Here is a 21,994-nt window from a genome sequence, read left to right as displayed (position 1 = left end):
ATGTGTCAAGCAAATCAAATTTGATCAATATGCATTTCGTTTGTATTTTGTTCAGGCAGTATCGAGATCATATCGGTATTTTTTAGATTTTATATTATGTCTGGATAAATTGCCCTATGTCAGAGTGTCAGAGTATCTAATATTGGACGAAGACAGATCTTGAAATTTTACTAGTTATTAATTTTCTCTTTTTTTTTTTTTTTTTTTTTATTTTCTACTTTCTCTTGGTATCTTCGGTCAGATCTTATCTAATTATATGGATCGTCAAATAAAAATCTTATACGTTATATATATAGACCTCAGTATTTTACTAAGATAATTTGCATCTAGAGCGATACAAAAATTTAGTGATCAGAAAATTTTGTTACACAAACGATCTTTTCTTGCCATTGTACGAGCGCGATTATCACGTGGAAGTAATGATTCGAAGAAAGAAAGATTGGTGGACCTCGCCGTCTATTGTTCGCCGCGAACGTTGTCATCAGCACGAACGTTGTGACAATAAAGATGCAAATGTGCATATGACACAGGCTGACGCCGCTGTAAAATATAATCCTGCGATTAGCGCCAGCTGAAACTGAAGTGGTTTCCTCGCCATAGACGATTCGTCCTCTCGAAACTCGTTTACGGTTTGTTTGCTCTGACCTCGTCTTTGTCAATGCATTTCGAACACAGACCTAAAAGATAGTGCATATTTACGAAAGGTCGAGATACAACATGGAAATGACAAAACTTCGCTTTCAGTTATCTTGATACGCTGGTAACATTGATACATTCCGAAATAGTAATCTCTTTTCCTTCGATGAATTTTTGACGAAGAAATTCTAAACTCGCTTTTCCTCAAACGAATTACTACAAGTTCCGTTGAGCATTGACAAGTTATCCTCCAAAGTATTACAAAACCTAATTGATCTACGTATTTCTCAATCTCCAACACTGCTACATTGGTCTTTGGCAACACTCGGCTCAAGGAACAGAATATACGTTCGACCACAATGATTTACGTGGCTCTCTGGATGCTGTTGGAAAGTAGGCCGATGATATCCAAGCCTGAAGAGTCGCAACTCACCAAGTAGATTACGGAATTATCGGTTTCGTGAGTGGTTGCTTCGAGTGGACGTTACGATTCTTCCATACCCGGTACACGTTACATTGTTACCTTTTCTGAAATAGACGTGTTCTCAAGATATCGTGCTCTCATAAGATTTCCTGCGTCAAGAAAGTTTCTTTCTGATTTTTCATAAAAATTGGCTTATCTGAAGCTTTCTTTCTCGATAACGAGCAAATTGTATTTTTCACGTGAAAACGTAACATCGTTGAATTTCGTCGTTACGATTGTTTTTGCGATGAATTGTGTATTTAATGTTGAATGAATTTAGTGGAAACTGAAAGACGACCATCCTATTTACTAAATTCGCTTTTAATCTCAATCATCGTGCTATTAAAATCTGGATCTATAAATTTATATGCCTGGATTTACAAATTTATATTTGTATTAATAGAAACAGAGTTTGAAGATTTTTATTTTGAAAACAAGTAAGGAACTGTGCTCTGTAAATTTTGAACTGCGAACAAAGTAAAACTAAAGTGGAAATACTTTCGTAATCAAGTAAAAACTAAAGATACACGTATTTCTAATTTACGAAATATTGTATATTTCAACGTAAAGCTAAAAATGCTGACAGATAAATGATCGTGTATCATTATATGCTCATTGAAACGAGGTCTGAATTGCCCATAATTAGACTGATAGCAAAAACAAAGGAAACGAAACCAGATTTTCTTGTTTCGTTTCGATTCAGTGAGTATTGCCGAAGGATCCACTAATTGAATTGGCCTTTAAAACAGTTAATGGTTATATATATATATATATCTGCTTTGTACTCAATTCTCACGCTGCAAGTATTTACCATATTTCAATATTGAATATACGACTTCAAATTAAAGTTAAAAATATTTCCATTTCGCAATAATCGTATCAATGGAAACTATACTTTGATAATATAGTTAGTCGGTCGAACTACGTAGAAGTCAAATTCCATCAATGTTCATCGTTTCATTTCTTTGAGAAATTAAAAACCGATCATATGTTCTTGTACTAAAATTAAAACGTTTTTAAAATCGTGATAATTAACTTTGACCTCGAGTTAATTAATTCTTCAATAATATGTTTGTTACGAACAAAAAGGTCTCCTCATATTTCACACAAAACTATGTTAATGGAACTTCGATTTCCGAGAGTATCAAATACCATGAAAATTATGGATTTACCAATAGTCTACTTTCGACAAAACTGTTTCGCTCTTTAACCGCACCTGCATGTTTCATAATCAATTTCGTTCAAGTATTTATTATACTCCGATAAGCAGTGCTCGAGCAGCTGAAGTGTCCGTTTTAAAAGAATTACGAGATGTAGGGCATCGACCATCCAGGTCAGTAAAAAGATCGATTTAATCGCAGAAGACCGTTTTTGCCTGCATAGAATGAATCTTATCGAGCGTTTCGCATTCTCATTATCGCGTAATCGTCGAGTTAACCGTTCCATCTCCGCGAATTTAACATCAGAAAGGAACTTCATGCGACTTTTTCGCAACGAACAATCACTTATTCATAAGGCAAACCTTGTTACATGGTGATCCGCGACTTACAAAGCCAGTCGTGCGCTTACTATTCATTTTGGAATGTTATTAAACGGCTGAGAACTTACGCAATATCCTTCAAAGTCTCTTTTGGCGATTGATCGAACATGTAAAAAGATCGACCTCGCTATGGATGTACAAAAATCGTAATCTAAATTTTCGAATATAAAACGGTATATCAAGTGGTACAGATTAGAAGAGATTAAAATAGTTGGCAAGAATTATGTCTCTTTTGAGAATGGGTTAGTTAGGAGATAGTGGATGTTTGTGCAATTTATGATTTCATATGCGTAGTATCGAAAATATGTATTAAATAAGATAAATGATATCAAGGAAGCAAATTACATGACGAGTATGTACCAATATAATTACTCGAAGCTATCTAAAATCTAATGTCTAAAATTCCAGTGATACTAATATCTCGGATATTCTTTATCTTAAATTTCTTATAAACTCACTCGTTTTCTTATAAACGACACTCGGTATCCTGTTTATTGCGTTTATCTGTATACAGATTATCCTACTTAGTATCACTATATTGTATAGAAGTTCGTATGAAAGAAATTATTGTTAGATATGGTGACAATTGTAATGAAAAAAAACATAGTAAATTTCCGTAATCCAAAAGAAACTCTTTAAATCTAGAATTGTCGATTATTAATCTGATAATTAAAAATTTTTCCTAAGAGTCTGAAATTCCCAAACCTCTATATTTTTAATGCACCACAAATGTACATAATTTCTCACTTTACAATCTTAAGCAACAAAAGTAACCTGAAGTCTGACGACACAGGTCGCGAGATTAAAAGGTGCGGCTAGAGGGTGAAAGCTTGAAAAAACACTCGCGAGTAAAGCATTGGATCGTGGTTCGTCGCGTTGTTCGCGTGCGTTCGACCGGTTCCACGGCTGATTACGCCGTGGCAAATCGTGTCACGCTAAAACGCCGCCTTATGGCCGATCTGGCCGTTTCCTCTTCGCGGTATGCGTACAATAAAGCGCGAACCACGCTGATCCTCGTCACGCGCAAATGTGCAAATATTTGTCGCGGTCTCGTTCGTGCAATTGCGTTTCCATTGACGATCGCTTGGCGAACGTTTCACAGAGTTGGAAAGTGCCGTAATGTTTTGGCCCGTTGAACAAATAGGTCGAAGTTTAGGTCTCTGAATACATGGTTGAACATTGGTGACTACTATTTGACAAAGTTTAGGCATGTTGGTTTAAGGATTGGTGGATAGTGGCTTGTGATATTTAGTGCAACCGATATCATGGATGTAGTGTAGTTGTGGAAACTTGTTTGTAATTTAGGATTTTGATGCATGTTAGTTAATTTTTAGTGTGACGAAGATTATTTTCAGTTTCGCAATTTTTAAGCTGGAAGATCGTTTGAGGGACTCGATAGAAAAATAGTACATGTGTGCTTTTTCCAGAAACGAGTTAATTGCAGGAAACGTAACATAAGATTCGTATCTAGGTATAAAACTCTCTTATGAATTTCTAGATTTTTATAAATACATTTTTATAAATATATTTCGATTAATAAATATATAAAACTGTTAGGATTTATATGTGTTATCATAATGAATTGAATTAGCTCTAAAGTAGAAAAAGTTCCTTCATTTATGAGATATTAAACAAACGAATTTATAAATAAACAATGAATATAAACTGAAATTTAAAAATCTTCATACCTTAAGTGTGTTATATTAATTTTGATGTAATCTTCTGACTGTACAAACATGAATGCGATCGAGCGTGAATTTCCTTTGATTTTGTGGAAGACGTTTGTGGTAAGAAATTTCGAGTTTCTCGGGTGGCAACAATTTTTTTGTCTGGACGCTTTTGGTGAAATTTTTAAAGTCACATAGAATCGAGCATGCAATGTATAAAACATATTCGTATCCGTAGCATATGTTCTGCGGTATTACCGTAGGAGCGCATTGAACGTGGGATTTTCCTCTGGTTTTCGCCAGATGTGGCTACCTTACTGTCGGGCATTCATAAATTTATCATTCTCTTTCTATCTTTTCCCCCCAGAGATTTTTGTTTTATTATAATGCCGGCTACTTACTATTCCATACCATTTCGTTGAAATGTACAATCTGTCCATATTCATTTTTCATTGATCAATCATCTGTTAAGCCACGCGTATAAATTTCATAGAATAATCTTTGTAATACAAAAATTGTGTTGAACTATAAAAATATGGGTAAAATATTTTAGCAATTACCATTGATTTATATATTTAAGGAATGAAAGAAGGTATTGGAAACAGTAAAAAGTAATGCTTTTGCTACAATTCTATTATATTTCACTTGGAAAATCGTCTCCATTAGATACGAAAAATTAGTTGAAATAGGTTAAGTATTAGGGTTGTTTCAATGAGAAAAATGCAAAAATAAATCTTGCATCGGCCGGGAATCGAACCCGGGCCGCCCGCGTGGCAGGCGAGCATTCTACCACTAAACCACCGATGCTCGTGGAAGGTTCTTCTTAATAAAACTTTATTCCTAAAGTTTGTATAGACTATGAGATATAGCCTATATTTCGTGCAATAAAAATATACAGATATAAAAGTGTATTTAAAATAACAAGAACAAATTTGAACACTCTATTAACAATAACTGATTCTGATCAAATCAGTGGATGTATTTCCCATTACACCCCTATCTTCTCGTCACCATTTACAAAAATGACATGTACATAAAAACGATACAAAATATGACAAATTAATTCAAAAATGTTTTTCTCGAGTAACCTTAAGATACATTTATTATAGTGTGTAATTTTATAATTAATTAACCAAATAATCAATATTCATTCACACAAACACTATTCTTTACACAATGCTTAACAAATATGTCGAAGAGAAAAGAACACCAAACTTATTCGTTATAAAACTTCATCGACGAAAAGTGTTTTACAATTTTAATTGCAAGTTATTTTCAAAATTACATTTTCGCCTTCCAACGTTAAAGACTGTGAGGTGATGGGCGTGATAGGTCTGGAATAATCACTCGTATCGTTAACAATAACAATTTATTAGTCTATGTTCGTGATGTACACTCGTGCGTAGAACACGCGATACAATTATCGGTACGCGATTACAAGTTCGAGCTCGGTGGGATACGCTTCGCGGTGCGACTCACGTCGGAACGATTGTCCAGATGTCGAGAAGTTCGGATTCGCTATTACGTACGATTGCGGGCGGACGATTCAGATAGGCGTTTTCCAACTCGCCTCGCGACTCGCGATAGAACAGAATGAATTTGTGTCGCGATGATGCTCCTTAGGAAAACTGTGCTTGGGTGTGTCTAAGGATATGGAATCATCGGATTCGTTAAGAAAAGCGTTAGTTCAGAGAGTGAGGGAAATGGACGTCGCTGTTAATTGGCTAAATCGTGAGTTGGTGGTTGGAAAGAGATGGCAACTGCCCTTGAGAGAAAGTTGCTAGCGAGGAGCGTCGTACGTGAGGAAAAGCAGATTTCCGTAGTGGATGGTATGTGTGGGGACTATTGAGACAAAGGCTATCTGTTCCTTTAGAGAATCTTAGCTGCATGGATCCTAAGATTTATTGCGGGTCCTTAGGCTCGCTGTAAATATTCGGAGAGAGTGTATCGACATCTGGCAATCATCTGTTCGCAAGGTAGAGTCCTTGTGTAGCGAGGCACGGGACAGAAACCGTTGGGAAGTTTGCTGTCGAGTGCCGCTACAACTGTTTTCACCCTCCGTTTGAGGCTACTGAACAGAAGGAATATCAGATAATAATAGATGTTTATATCTATTCAATCGTGTATATTAAGTGTTGGAAATATAAATTATAACTCTGTGAGCCACAGTGTTATTATACCTGAATCACCCCTATTATCTTAATCGAAATACGGGGATCGAACTATTCGTGGTGTCGATCATTCTAATCGTAACGGGAATTTACGACTCCCGTTGGCGCGCATTCTAACGACCGCGTCTCCCCGCGATAGCTCGAAAATACATGGTCCTTCGAGCCGGATCACGTGTCATCAAAGAAGTGCACTGACCAATGACTATACAGTGTCACGTGAAATCCACATTCCAACACCTTAGTCAACTGACCAAAGGAGCCGCCACCGGAGAGGAACACCTCCTTCGTTCAGCATCTACACGATCCCACGCCACACTGTAGCGAGTAAAAACCGACTCTCAGACCAACGCCCATTTGATCCAGGTAAGATCGTTCCTACCATTAAAATCAAATATAGCTCAACCTGACTCGATCAGCACATTGAGGCGGAGACGAAGCGGCCTTGCCAACCGCTTTACAATCACGAAACGCCAACTCGATGAATACGAAGAGTCTGGTCAAGTAGACAACGGCTACTTAGTATCTTGCCGTCAAGCGTTCGACGACGTCTGGAAAAGGTTACTCGCGGTTCAAGACGAGTTAGAAGGGTTAGATGAAGGGGAAGTCGATCGGGCCGCCGCGTTGTATCAAGAGAAGCTGGAGATTGACGTACGGTTCACAGGTCTCCTTGATAAAATACCCGCACCAAACCCCTCGCCGACTAAAACGCGCGATTCAGGCGTGAAGCCCGATTCCGACAAATGTGTGGTGGATGGTCCCTCGTCGATTTCCCAAAATCGCGAGAGATCCGTTTGTAGATCGGCTGTGGTAATGTGAAACGAATGTGTGCCCGATTGCGTGGATGGGCTCCCCCCGATAACCCATCCAAAGCGAGTTTTTTGCGAACATAACTCAGTATCGATGGACTGTGGTATTTTAATCTGCCCGACACATAATGAGGCTAACGTTGGTCCCGAGCTTAATAATATTTCGATCGGGCTTGGTATGTGAAATGTTGGATCGGCTAATTTTAGATTTTTGGGTATCTGAAGAGCGGACCGATCGATTGGGTGGTCTGGGACTGCCGATGATATTGTTGGGATTACTAAAAACGTTGCTGTGCGTTCATATCTGCCATCCATAGAAACAATGGTTGTCGTTAGTTGGCTCCTTGCGATAGTGGTCAAGTCGTCGAGGGCTCCGATTGGGACCGAACATCTCTTTCGTTTTATACCGAGAGAGTTTGCGAACTTCTCAGTCATGAAATTCATACTAGAGCCAGTGTCTAGCAGTGCTCTGGCTCGAATTGGAGATGCCCTCTTGTCTAGCACATCGATCTGTGTTGTGACCAGCAGATCATGATGCGGCGTAACGTCTAGAGATATATGTGTCGTTTCGGTCCCTTCCTTTGCGGCCCGTTTGTCTAGTCAGTTTTGACCTGGTTGGGTTTTGGACGAGGATTCTGGGACATTACCCTTGGTCCGTGATGCGCGTGACTCATACGAAGTGTGAACTTTCGTATCGTTTGGAGCCGAAGGTGTAGGGTTATTTGAATGTTTGGCGGGTCGTCTCGAATGGTGGACCGAACGCGATTTCGATGATCCGGATGGCGATTGTCCATGAGAGGATCGGTTGTACGATGAACGACATCCCGACGATCGACCGCTTGATGAACGACTGTCTGACGACGACCGATCGCTCGATGAACGACTGCCCGACGACCGACCGCTCGATGAACAACTGTCCGACGACTGAATGCTTGGCGACCGACCCTTCGACGACCGACCGCAGGACGACCGAGAATTTTCTTATATTTGTTCTCGGTGTAGGTACGTATGATGTCGTCGCCCGCAGATATGACACGAACGCGCGGTGCACTGTGTTATCGAATGTCCGTTGCCTAGACAGTTTGTACACAGCGATGCCATTTTTACGAGTTGAAGGCGTTCTATGGTTGATTTAGCTTTGAAAACCTTACAGTCTCTGAGTTTGTGGGGTCCGTCGCAGGTCGGACACACCAGCGCCCTGCTGGTTGTGGCATAGGTTCGTCCATGTGGTGGGTTATATCGGCGACGATGAGGTTTGGGGGGTGGCTCCTTTGTTTTCGTTACTTTAGAGAGGAGCTGATTCCCGTTGGCTCGTGTTTTTAGGAATTCCATCAGCTGATGGTAGGAAGGTACTTCCTGATTTGGCAACGTACGTTGCCATTTACGCATACTGGACGAAGGCAATTTTGACGCGATCAACTCGATAAGTACTACATCTGAAGTTACAGACTGTCCTAATCTTTCGAGCGCTTTGAGATTTACGCTGATAGTTTCCATCAAATCCTCAATGGCTTCAGGAGTTTCCTTTTCTATTTCGGGATAACTGCGCATCAATTCCCAATGACGCATGCAGATCCGGAGGGGGCAATTAAATTTCTCCTTCAATGTGTTAAGCGCGATGGGGTAGTTGGCATCTGTGGGTTCCAATGATTGGATGCTCCGTGCGGCCCGTCCAGTGATAGCTGCGCGTAGATATTGAAATTTCTGGACATTTGTTAAATTTTCATTACAATCTACAGTGGATGAGAACGTGTCATAAAAATAGGTCCAGTTCTCGAGGGCACCGTCGAATGGAGGAGTGCGGACCTCTGGTAAGGTGAGTGATGTCGGCTCGGGCTTCACGCCTGAATCGCGCGTTTTAGTCGGCGAGGGGTTTGGTGCGGGTATTTTATCAAGGAGACCTGTGAACCGTACGTCAATCTCCAGCTTCTCTTGATACAACGCGGCGGCCCGATCGACTTCCCCTTCATCTAACCCTTCTAACTCGTCTTGAACCGCGAGTAACCTTTTCCAGACGTCGTCGAACGCTTGACGGCAAGATACTAAGTAGCCGTTGTCTACTTGACCAGACTCTTCGTATTCATCGAGTTGGCGTTTCGTGATTGTAAAGCGGTTGGCGAGGCCGCTTCGTCTCCGCCTCAATGTGCTGATCGAGTCAGGTTGAGCCATATTTGATTTTAATGGTAGGAACGATCTTACCTGGATCAAATGGGCGTTGGTCTGAGAGTCGGTTTTTACTCGCTACAGTGTGGCGTGGGATCGTGTAGATGCTGAACGAAGGAGGTGTTCCTCTCCGGTGGCGGCTCCTTTGGTCAGTTGACTAAGGTGTTGGAATGTGGATTTCACGTGACACTGTATAGTCACTGGTCAGTGCACTTCTTTGATGACACGTGATCCGGCTCGAAGGACCATGTATTTTCGAGCTATCGCGGGGAGACGCGGTCGTTAGAATGCGCGCCAACGGGAGTCGTAAATTCCCGTTACGATTAGAATGATCGACACCACGAATAGTTCGATCCCCGTATTTCGATTAAGATAATAGGGGTGATTCAGGTATAATAACACTGTGGCTCACAGAGTTATAATTTATATTTCCAACACTTAATATACACGATTGAATAGATATAAACACTTAATAACTTAACACGCCGCAATAATAAGCGCAGTATGAGACTTAATGTTAGAAGTTCGGCGTTAGATCTTTGACTAACTGGGCGCTCTAGCGTTGAGACGGAAGAAAGTTCAATGTGGGTGTGCCCTTTTGCATGACGAACGCGGATTCGTTGTTTACACGTTTCGTTAAGAAAGTGAGGGTAATAATCCGCGATGTCGATTGGTTTTGCCCTACGCGGATGCTTGAAGGGATGTGGAGAAAGTCTCCTACCATCGTGGTTGATAGATGACCTTGTTCATGGGAAAACCTGATTGTTTTCTTGGCTAGCTATTCGCTTTCTCCGTAATTCTTAGGAGCACGTAATAAACCCAAGGACCTTTCTAAAAAACCAGCTGAAAACACTTCTAGAATTAGAAAGTCTTTTTTGGCAAACAGATATGCTTAGACCTTGTGTGCGAACAATGCAGCTAGAATTGCAACTTTATGGTGGGTCCTTGGGCCTATGGAGTGTTCGAAGGACGACACGTAGACCCTTGGTTGGCAAGCCGCGCGGGATGGCGTGCAGATGTGTTGCGCGGCAGAACAATAGATATTAGGTTTTTTTTTTTTTTTTTTTTTTTATTTATTAGAATATTTACAATCAATTCTCGTTGAGAATTTTCAGTAACTTAATTTGGCGTGATACAATGACATGGATTATAATAGCTTTATATTGTTGATTCTAGTAGGACTAAGGGTTTAATCTAGTGGGTATTTTCTTTTTAGTCTGCGGATCTGGTCCGTCGTGTCCAGTAGTTGGGTGACTAGTGGGTTGTGGTGGTTGTTGACTCTTGTGCTATATCTGCTTCTGGACTTGTGTATTTCATCTTTGACTGTAGGTATCTTGAGGTCTCGGTGGATTGTTTCGTTGGTAACATACCAGGGTGCATTTAATAGGGATCTTAGCGTTTTCGATTGGAAGCGTTGGAGTATTTCAATGTTGGAGTTACTTGCTGTTCCCCATAGTTGGATTCCGTAGGTCCAGACAGGTTTTATTACGGCTTTGTAGAGGGTTATTTTGTTCTGTATGTTTAGTTTGGAGCGTCGGCCCGTGAGCCAATAGAATTTTCTTAGTTTTTCCTTTAGTTGCTTTGTTTTTTCCGAGATATGTTTTTTCCAAGTTAGCCTCCTGTCCAGGGTCATGCCCAGGTATCTTACGGAGTCCTTGCTTGGGATTATTGTGTTGTTAATGGTGACCTGGGGGCAGGTTTGTTTTCGGAGCGTGAAGGTTACATGGGAGGATTTTTTTTCGTTTATTTTAAAACCCCATTTTTGGAACCACTTTTCCATGGAGTCGAGACTTCGCTGGAGAGTGGATGAGGCAATTGCCGGGTCTGCGTGGGTAGCTAATAGTGCTGTGTCGTCGGCAAATGTTGCTATTGTTACCTCGTTTGATATGGGTAAGTCGGCAGTGTAGATGGAGAATAGTAGGGGTCCGAGGACACTACCTTGCGGTATGCCGGATTCTATTGGGAATGTTGCGGAAGTGGCGCCTAGACATTTAACTATGAATTGTCTGTTGGTAAGGTAGGATTTTAAGATGGAGTAGTATGGGTGGGGTAGGATTTTTTTAAGCTTGTAGAGTAGCCCTTCATGCCATACTTTATCGAATGCCTGTTGGATGTCTAGGAATACGGCTGAGCAGTATTTTTTCTTTTCAAGGGTTTGGCTGATCATGTGGGTTATGCGGTGGATTTGCTCTACTGTTGAGTGTTGTTTTCGGAAGCCGAATTGGTGATCTGGGAGAGTTTTCAATTCTTCTAGGAGTGGAAGGAGACGATTCGTGAGCATCCTCTCGAATAGTTTAGACAGGGTAGGTAAAAGACTGATTGGGCGATAGGAGCTGGCTTCATATATTGGTTTACCGGGTTTGGGGATGAGGGTGATTAGTGAGATTTTCCACGCCTTAGGAAAGTGTTCTAGGCGGAGGATGGCGTTGAAGATTGATGCGATGAGTGCGATCCCTTTTATGGGGAGTTCCTTGATTGCTTTATTTCCTATTAGGTCGTGACCTGCTGCTTTCTTGGGGTTTAGGCGACTGATTGCTTCTATGATCTCTGCAGAAGTGAAGGGTTCAATAGGAGGGGACATTTGGAAGGGAGTGTGCAGGTATTCGGTGACGTCCGCTGCAGCTATGGAGGAATGGGGTTGGAATACTTCAGTCAGGTGTTCAGCAAATATGTTGGCTTTTTCTATAGGGCTACGCGCCCATCCACCCTGCGGGCGGCGGATTGGAGGTATTATTTGTGGGGGGCGCGTGAGTTTCCTGGAGGCTTTCCATAGTGAGTAGTTTGAGTCGGCTGTGGGGGACAGGCTGGCGAGATATTTGTGAAAACGGTCGTTATTGTAGTTCTTTATGGTTTTGGATAGTTTTCTAGTTGCGTTGTTTAGTTTGCGTTTGTCCTCCGGTGTTCTATGGGTCTGCCATATCCTTCTTAGTCTACGTTTTTCTGCTATTTTTTTTAATATGTACTGGGGGTATTCGTGATTGCTGATGGACGTTTTTGCCGGTGTGGAGACGCGGATAGCGTTTATTATGCTCGCATTTAGGTATTCCGTGGCTGCTTCGATTTCGTCATTGGTTTTTAGTGAGGTTGAGGCTGAAGTTGTGCGGGTAAAGACTTCTCTAAAGAGCTGCCAGTTGGTGTGTTGGTTATGAATGGAGCCATTAGGTGTATTCTCGATGATGGTTGAACTGACTGTTACTATCACGGGGGAATGATCAGAGGAGAGATCGGCCGAGGAATTGATTTGGACGTGTCTTGGCGAGATATTTTTGGTTATGAAGAAATCAAGGAGATCGGGTATTTTGTTTGTGTCGGTGGGCCAGTGTGTGGGTTCGTATGTGGTAAGGTAGTTGAGGTTGTTGGTTATTATGCTGTTGAGGAGGTTTTTGCCTCTTACTGTAACCAGTCTGCTACCCCATTGGGTGTGTTTAGCATTGTAGTCTCCTCCGGCTATGAATCTATTGCCCAGGGTGTCCAGGAAGTAGTCAAAGTCTTCTTTGGCGATGGAATGTCTGGGAGGGCAGTATACAGCTGAAGTGGTGATTGTACCATGACAGTCTTCTATTGCTACGTTTGTTGCTTGGAGGTAGTCTTTCTGGAATGGTGGAAGTTCGTAGTGCTTAATGTTTGATTTGATTATGATTCCGGTGCCGCCGTGGGCCTTTCCGCTGGGGTGTTGGGTATGGTAGAACTTGTATCCGTTTATGTTCAGGTAGTTTTTGTCGGTGAAGTGGGTTTCAGATATGAGCATTATGTCGATTAGCTGGTGTTTTAGGAAGAGTTCTAGCTCAAGTTTGCGTTGCGCTAGACCATTGGCGTTCCACAGAGCTATGCGTCTTGGTTTTATTTTGTGTCTGGGCGTATTAATTTTTCCATTATGATTGTTAATAGCGATAGCAAATTGTTTATTTGCTCTGATTGTTTCTCTATTAGCTTTTCAAGTCTAGAGACGTTGTCTGTGTTAGGTGAGGTGGGGGCACTATTTTGGGGAGGATCCCTGTGGCTATTTGGTGTATTTTGAGTGCCTTGTACCGCTTGGGCATAGGAGTTTGAGGGAGTGGTGAGTTTGATAGGGCTGGGTGTTTGATTGGTTGGGGGGATTGGGATAACGGTGGATTTCGGCGAGCTGGGTGTTTGGTAATTTTCCTCTTTTGTTCTAAGTTTGGGGTATTTGCTTGAGTACAGAGTTTTGTAGGCTGAGCAGCCTTTGTAGTTGGCAGGATGATCACCTTGACAGTGGATGCACTTCGCTGGGGTTTCCGGTGATTTCCTGCACTGGTCGGTGGGGTGTGTACCTGCACATTTGACGCAGCGGAAGGTGTGGTTGCAGTATTTCTGTGTGTGCCCATATCTTTGGCACCTTTTGCATTGGACTATCTCCTTTTTGGTTTGCGGTGGTTCGAATTTAACGATGGCGTTCATTATGCGACTGATATTGTAGATTTCCTTGTTGTTTGGTTTCTGTTTTAAGTCAATGAAAAATAGGGATAGCGGGTCTTTTGTGACTCTATGCCTTATGTTGCTGACATTGGTGACTTCGTGGCCGAGTTTCGATAGTTCTATTTTTAGTTCGTCGATGTCTGCGGAGTGGTGGATGTTTCGTAGCACCACCCGAAAAGGTCTTTCTTCTTTGAGTTGGTAGGTGTGGAAGTTGGCGTTCAGGGCCCTGAGTGTCTTGGTGAGCATTCTGTAAGCTTCTGGATTCGTAGGCAGGATTTTTACCTGATTGTTGGTTATCTTCAGGTTATAGTCCTCCTTGGAGATATCTCTTTCTAAGGACTTGGTCATTGTCTGGATGTCGATGACATCGTTGATAAATATTGGTGGGGGAGGGGGGCGTCTCTGTGCGTGGTGGTTAAGTGGTGAGTCTGCGGTTTCCATGGCATCGTTGGTGGATTCCAAAATTGCGAACCTGTTGTGGGTGTTAATTTGCGTTGGTGGATGTTCGTTCGAGTTTGTGTCTGCTGGTTCGGTTTTGCGTTTTTTCGCCTTATTGGCGTCGTTGGCACGGGGGGATCTGCAGAATTTCTGCCACGGGGGGAGTAGCGCGGGGTAGTGATGGGTTTGGACAGGCGAGCCTGGTCGTGATTGTTGGGCCATCATCGAGCTAGCTATTTCAATATGAATAACTAGTCGTGAGGCTATGCGGCAGGGATCGGGTTGGGGTTAGGTGCGTAGGCTTTTCTTCTCTCTGGCGGATAGGAAACACTTGGGAAGATAGGAGCACGTTGTGTTCACTTTCGACGGTTGGGCGACACGTGTTGTTTTCGAACTTCACTGGGCACTAGAGGCACGTCTGCACGCTTCGGCACTCGACAGCGAACTGAGATATTAGGTTGTCCGAAAAGTTTCGTTTTATAAGAAATTTCGTTTTATAAGAAATAATAGACGCACAATGTTTTTTGTTTTATATTAGTTTATTGAATTATGCACGAACATAATAATAGAAATAGAACGAAATGGATCATACCTAATTGAATAAAATAATATAAAACAGAAATTGTTGTTCATCTATTATCACTTTATGAAACGAACGAAACTTTTCGGACAACCTAATACATATTTAACAAATATTTATTCAAAAATTACTTTCCCTACAAATCGCATGAAAATGGATGTGTTCAGGTTCGGAAGGTTTCCTTGTTATTCACAGTATCGCTAGAGAGCTTCTCTCATCCCCTACTTATTACAAGAATCGCGTGACACAAAGCATGCGGTTGAAACGAGAGTGGTAGCTGTCGCATAATTGCTTCTGGTTGCAAGTCGCGAGTCGGAGGCGGCTCGATGGAAGAAGAGCTTTAAGGGAGGATGAGAAGGTGAACAGAGGCTGGTACGAGAGCTACTCGCTTTGCTCTGGTCTAGAGCCTAGTCGAACTTGAAATCCTCTCTGCCGTAAACGCTGGTTATCTCTAATCTCGCATCAGCTAGTCGAGATTCTCGCGATACGAATCGCGAGATGCGGAAGTTATCGGGTCACATGGCGGAGCTGTTATATCCAGCAAGATAATCGTGACAGTTCTCGATTGTTCCATGTCCAATCTGGCATCTGACATTAAATAGAAACCATTGATTAAAACGTCCTTTTTTAGTGAACAAGCTTTTTCGAAACTTGATTGTCAATTTAATCGTGGACGACCTTGCTTCTTGATTTTGGGTCAACGGGTCGCAGACAACCGTCGCCAAGAAAATAATTGTAAGGTTAAAGGGTTAGAGTTTTATAATTGCGATAATTAACACGCGAAAGATGGTATCTTATGATAGGCGATAGGACTAGGGTTGCTTGTACCTTAGGGTTCAGATTAATTTGACTTCGAATTGTAAATGATGTATAATGGTTGGTAATTAGTAGATATATAGGTATTAATGAGGTAATTATGAGAGGTAATTGTATAAATATGATAAACGAGGTATGTTTAACCTCGTTCTATAATGACAAGCAACAGATGTGGTCATAGTTCGGAGATTATACAGCAAAATGTAGGGTGAATCGTTTCTTCAGTCTTGTTCCTTTAAATTAAGAACTACTAAATATAAGTTATATATTTCAGAATTTCAATATTCTTTCATCTGACACGATGTTACGACAATAAACAGCTAATGCTCACTGATGTACTTTTAAAGGAGAAACCATAACGCAAATTATTGTAATATAGAAAACGTAAAGATTCAAAATAACAAATTTTGACGGCTAACGCTTAAGAAGCTTATCGCACTGAATATTTCTATCTCTCCATCTTCTTTAAGTAGCTACACAGAATGTCTATTAGTTGATACATTAATCTGTAGACTTTTATTAAGCAAATTAGGCTTATTATCAGCGGCACCTAGCTTTTAAAAGCATCCTACTAAAATCAAAGATAAATCATCACACCTAAACCTAGAAAGCGAGTTCCGATCGATGACACAAATCCACTCTCATTTAAAATTCCAACACAATCACCGAACCTCTGAATCTTCACCCAACAAGGAAAGACCTTACGCGTCACAAACATAGACGGCCTAAAATCTCTACCCGTATAATTCTTACTTCTTCAAATCCAATCTTCGAGTCGACTTCTAATTCCCCGTTTAAGATCTCTAATTCCACGAGAGATGACGATCGATCGGATTTACCGATCTCGATTCTTTCGGAAAGAGACTGGCAGATGGAGGGATCGCTTTCTAAATCTTCGAATAGAGAAGGCTTACACGGTCAACATCACGATACAGTGTTCAGAGCTCGACGCGATTCCGTGTCCGCGTCGAATGCTGGCGAGACGACGGTGGAAGAGGAGATCTGGACAAAAGAAAAAATCACTCGGCCTTAATACGCGGGAGAATGGCCGTATAAACCGTCGATCCAGCAGTTCTGCTAACTTCCCCGTCAATCAGCGTAAGCCTCTTTTCGGAGCTTAAGACGATGACGATGGCGGATCCAGCCGAGGGAAAAGAAACAGCAGGTAGAAGCCCGTAAATGTTTTCGAGGATAATTTGGGCGGCGCGCGAGGAACGCCTCTCGAACGTGCTCGTGGTTCCGGGTGGTCCGTTGTTCGAATGAAAGGGATTTTTTGTCATTGCTGTTAGTTGATCAAATTTTTCGAATTTAGTCTAATCGTAATTTGGCACGAAAAGATGGGAAGGTTTACATTTTCAGGTAATAGTAAATTGCTTATATTACGATGGTATTACAAGGTGCCGTTTTTATGAAGTTCGGATTTCACGGGTTAATACGGTTTATTAAATTTGTTCAATTATCAAGTGCGATGAAAAGAATGAAGTTTGTTATAAATTATACATATCAGGTGTGAAGAATATTTTTCTCGTTATTGACTACACATGAATAATCGCGTGCTTTTCTTATATGTGTCGGAGATGTAGGGACATCGGGCCTTTCTTTTGGAAGATTCCCCAATACTTGGGCTCGAGGTGACATAACTGGTCGCCGAACGTAGCCACGGTCACGGGATGAACGAAATGTCTTACAGAGGAGATACCGGAGTTGAGGGATACGCTGTATAAACAATCAAGTCTTGATCAGGAGCAATGCTGGTTTACGCGGAACTGCCTAGTTACGGCGCTTGGAAATTTGTTGATATTCCCGATCGATATGTATTTGACATATGTAACTGTATCTGTCTTTTATTTTGCAATCTCCTTGGAGAGTTTACTGTCATCGTCTTGGAGTCAGTCTAAGAGAAACCCTGTGCCTCAGCAAACGTGTCAGCGTGCTATCAAAAATATATTAAAACGTACAAAAAGTTTCCCGTTGACCGTGGATTCGTTACAGAACCCAAGAATATTGTCAAAAGCATTCGTTACACTTATTGTTTGTTATTCTAGTTAACCGTTAAACTAATTATTTACCAAACTTTGTAAAGAAATATTAATTTATGTAAATACAACCTTTATTGAACAACACGATGGCAAATTCTAACGAAGAACCGTCACGCGCTCTAAATCCTAACGATAACTCGACATATGAATGTAATTATTAAATCCTTCGGAAGACCGAATTTTTTCACTCGTGAGAAAAATTGTATCTTATCATCGATAAATAATATAATCGATTAATAAATAAATCATGAAAATTGACAGATTTATCAGAACGATCAACGTTATCTACGTTCTTACACAATTTTACAATTTCTTATAAATTCTTTAAGTTGCCAATTTATCTTCTAAAGTGGCTAACAGCGAGGAAGCCCGGCAGATTAGGTCCCGTTTCGATCCCTCGATCGAGCCATTACGCCTTTCGTTCGACAAAAATCCATCTCGACAAAAAACTTCCCAATCAGCCACCCGTCGCGATGAAAGCTCGTCAAGCTGACGTCTGAAAGAGAAGTGCGCACTTTTTGAGCGTAAAAACACGCGTCACTTAGTCTTGCTCCACTTTGTCTTGCTCCACTTTCCTCGATTATCTCCTTTGAGTAATTAATCCGCGATATCTTGACGAGGGGTCGACGAACACCGTTATTAATCTCTCTTCAACGTTTCTATTCTCTCTGTAATAACTTTCTACGAGATATTACGCGCAACAAAATGCTCTTCTTGGAGCTTTTGTTAAGGTTCGACATTTGAAACAATCTCGATAGATTTTCACCTGTGAATCGACAATCTTCGCGTTGCAATATGCCATTTATAGAAAGCTTCGTTCTGCTATAATTTGTCACAGGTGGCTTGTCCCAGCGTTCAGCTTCCGGAAAATCTCGAGTCTGCCGTGGAGATCCGTTCCAGCCACTGGCTTCTTCGTTTTATTCTCCTCCTTCCTCTCTTCTTCTCTTTCTTTCTCTTTGTCTACTACCATCTCGATGACTGTCTCTGTTCCCGTTTGGAAGATAAATGCGAGCGAACGGACGACGTCTAACGCTCGTCCTGAAATTTCATTTCTGTTTTTAACGATTATCCTTTTCCCTCTACCGCGAGTTTCAGCATCCGTAATCTTTCCCTCGGTCTCTGTAATTAAATCCTTCTGCTTTATTCCACCGGATTGCGACGGGATGTGTGTTTAAATATTTTTTGTTGCGTTCAGGAGTTAGTTACTTGTTGAATGGTGATTTAATTACTGAGAAGAATATAAAGTTTATGGTCGATTTAAAGTGACAAGCATTGTTGTATGGAGATTTATATGTGGACGAGAATTTTTCTGTTTATATTCTTACATATTTTTGTGTTTAGATATATTAACATATTTTGTGCCAATATGTTATTTTTCTACGGAACATGCTTCTTTATTTTGGCTTAACTTCAGCTCAAATCTTCGTAGCTGATGAACCTTTTATTTGTAACATATAATAATTTTCATTAATTATTATTATATTATAATACAAAGACGACAGACTTTTATGAAAATTCGTGCTTTTATGAACAGAAATGAAAGAATTTAACCCAAATAGAGATTCGTTTCAGTTAGCTACTAAAAGTTATAACGAGAACTTTGTATTGTAGGTTTTATGATGTATTTTATTTGCACTTTTAAACTTTGCACGAATACATAGAAATCCGCAGACTAATTATACGTTGAACCAAAAATAAAATGTGCGATATTATACGGTAAAAGTGAAAGTCCGCAGAAAGTCGTAAATTTCCTGCACACGCGAACGCACAAAGGTTTGTTCTAGCTAAATGTAAATAAAGTTGAAAAAGATTGTTTAAAACTGAAACAGCAGTCGATATCAAGATAAGGAAGACATATCTTTAGATTGCTAACACAAAATGTGTTAACATTTTTATATTTTTATTTTATATATAGAAAAAAATGCGGTTTGTTAACTGTTTTAAGCTTACCTTTTTCATCGACATCGATCATTTTAACTTATGTTTTATTATACAACGCAATAATATTTGGAATAAGCATATTTTAAATATTCATGTATTACACTGTTTTATACATTCGTAGCTCCAAATTTTAATACGCAACAGGTAGATTGCGAATTACGAATAAAAAATTGATGATAACGAAGATCAACACAGGTGTGTCGATTAATAAATATTGAATCACATTAAACAGAATTTGCAATAAATTATTTACGAATATAAAGTTGTCCGTAACTAAACGACATTCGGCTAAATGATATGAACATTTCCTACGTTATTTAATATATATATTTGAATTTCGCACCAGCATATATTTTTTCATCTTTCACACATACAGCGTAGTAAAAATTAATGAACTGAATCCAATTACTGGCAGGTGCGCAGATTTCATAGTTCTCACGAATTTCCTCGCTTTTCATACAACTTTCGTAAATTTCATAATCTCTATTTTATAACGAAACGAAATTTACAGAAATCTAAAATTTCCAGTGTTTTAAACAACTTTCACAAACTATATAGACATCGTAAATGAATCCTGGAAATGGAATACTATAGTCATTCATATGAAATTCTGAAAAATCCTTTTTTTGATTATTCTCTTTTTGTTCAAATTTAACAGTATTATTCTATACTATCCTATTTCCATAAAATATTTTTTGAATTACAAAAAAGATATTTTTTTAATTATTAATGATAAAAACAGCTTTTTTATCGTTCAAAATTCGAACCAGTTTTATCGAAAATAAATACATTTATCGTTTAATTGGTTAATTACTTGTTAAAGTACGACCTTATAGCTATATACCTATGAAATATCAATTCCGAAAATCTAATCATAATAGATTCTTTAGAAACTCCCCTCCAAAGATATTTGAATCATGTTTAAAAATATTGTTTATCATTCGATATTGTGTACGAACTGAGATAAATTATACGCTGAAATCAAATAAGAAAATTGCATGAATGAACAAAGATACGAGGGTGCTGAGTGTTTCGAACTTAAAACAAATTCTCTCGTAACATATCACGTAATAGAAAAAAGAAAAAGAAGAATTGGCAAGATATTACGCAAAGGTTAAAAGAAACATACGAAAGATGAAAATCAAGAAACCCCCCTAATTATAACAGTTCGATTCGAGACAGGCTCATTAACATCGGAGCCAATTTCGTTCGCATAATATCGATTCTCTGAATTCAGGGTGGCCAACTTAAGTTCAGGTGGTCGCGAATTAACGGCCGACGAGAATAATAACAGCTTGGATCGAAGATCGTCGTTAATTGCAAGGAAAACGCCGGCTCACGGAGTTTACGTTTCATCTGTACGCCGAAAGTGTTTGTCTTCCGTCGCGGAGCATCTTCGTAAGAGCAGGAAGACGAGCGAACTTCTACCGAGCTCGCCTAGGAAAGTTGCTAATTAGGAAAACGATTTTCCTCCGATCTCCCACGAAATGAGTTGGATCGTGCCTTCGTATGTTAGAGAACAGACTGGCTGTTTGGTAAAATTATTAATTTTTGGGAGGAATCGGTGAGTGGAAGTATAATATAATCAGATGATGTTGGAAATTTTCCTTAAAATTGTTTAAGATGTTAGAGGCGACAACAAAGAGAGCCGCGTCCAGAAGAAATCGGGCACGTAATGTTACAATAAATATGATAGATATGTATATATCGCATTGAATACTAGGTTAATATTTAAAATCGTAACCTGAAAATACGCTTTTCACAATGTAAACTGATCTTCTGCGCAAAAATCCTTGGGTCAAAAAATGTTCTTATCTTTAATCAATCTCGCTTGAGCTTTGCCGATATATGGCCGTATTTCAACAGACATGTTTCGTATTAGCTAAACATTGAAAATTCGTTCGCATTAATCGCTAGCACTTAAAATTGATCAACAAATAGCTTATTAATATGAAACCTCTTTAAAATGTATGTACACTTGCAAAGGACATCTTGTACACAACTACACTTCACAATGTCAAGATCAGAAAAACCACAAGCACACACACTATCAGATCTATCCAACAGATAGATATATCTGCGTAACAACAGTGGTACAGAAGAAACACGTTAAGCGATTCAACAGTGGTCATAGATTTTTATTAACGCTGGTATCTGTTGCCCGTGCCAAGCAAGAAGACGGGAAATGATTCTTGAACGGGATAATCTATTTTGTGGCAGACATATCGTGGATTTCCGCGATCCCTGTCGCGGCCGATAAAGCCGCTTCCCAAACCATCACCACTGGCTGACCGATA

At 40.1% G+C, this 21,994-nt stretch overlaps 1 protein-coding gene and 1 non-coding gene across 2 annotated transcripts in view; one reads left to right on the top strand and one right to left on the bottom strand.

Annotated features, from left to right (window-relative positions):
- The window catches only part of LOC126914738 (mannosyl-oligosaccharide alpha-1,2-mannosidase IA-like), a 588,982-nt gene that overhangs the window by 64,933 nt on the left and 502,055 nt on the right, over positions 1–21,994 (top strand). The gene's annotated exons all lie outside the window — the stretch shown is intronic.
- On the bottom strand, positions 5,043–5,113 carry Trnag-gcc (transfer RNA glycine (anticodon GCC)). Its single transcript has one exon. It is a non-coding gene; the product is annotated as a tRNA-Gly (tRNA).

Source organism: Bombus affinis, chromosome 3 (genome assembly GCF_024516045.1).
Source record: "Bombus affinis isolate iyBomAffi1 chromosome 3, iyBomAffi1.2, whole genome shotgun sequence".
Taxonomy (NCBI): domain Eukaryota; kingdom Metazoa; phylum Arthropoda; class Insecta; order Hymenoptera; family Apidae; genus Bombus; species Bombus affinis.
This window is presented reverse-complemented; position numbering and strand designations above follow the sequence as displayed.